This window comes from Saprolegnia parasitica (assembly GCF_000151545.1).
Source record: "Saprolegnia parasitica CBS 223.65 unplaced genomic scaffold supercont2.242, whole genome shotgun sequence".
Classification (NCBI taxonomy): domain Eukaryota; phylum Oomycota; class Saprolegniomycetes; order Saprolegniales; family Saprolegniaceae; genus Saprolegnia; species Saprolegnia parasitica.
This window is the reverse complement of record NW_012156636.1, coordinates 6,792-7,442: the sequence shown is the minus strand read 5'-3', so window position 1 is coordinate 7,442 and position 651 is coordinate 6,792.

The following is a 651-nucleotide window of genomic DNA, read 5'->3' as shown; positions in this document are numbered from 1 at the left end:
CTACGAACCGGCTCTACTCTCTCTTGCATTTCACGCTGCCACGTGATCGTGCCTCGTCCAGCCTGTACCATTGACGTTGTCGCCATGCGTGCGCTAGTTTCGTTTGAATGACATTTTGTTTGTATGGAGCAAATATAGCATAGACCATTGTGGCATGGTCTTGATCCAAACGCAACGGAAGCATGCTGGTACTACAGTGACGGGTTCCAATCCGACCCGAACGCGTTGGCAACCTTGCGGTAGCAAACACATGTCGGTGGAATCGGACTGCAAAACAAACGGAGACTAGAAATGGAAGCGCGTTGTGCCTTTGTGGCATTGTATATGGCGACAATGCCGTTGGCCACGACATGATACTTGCTTGGGCCATCACAGCGTGCGCGCCAATTGTACGCGTACTACGTCCCTCCCTTGCCTCGTCCTCCACGCGACGCTCGCCTCAACCAATGACCTCCGCCATGTCCTACCCATGCGCCCAGATCGTCCACGGCGCGCCCAGCTCGTCCACGGCACGCCCAGTCTGTCGCGCCCCCACACAGCTGCCTCGTTTTCGACCCGCGCGGCTAGCTTTCCAGGTCGTCGGCTCGTCGGCAGCTCGCTCGGCTCGACCTCCAGACCGCCGACCTCGTTCATCTTCGTGCCGCGACGGTA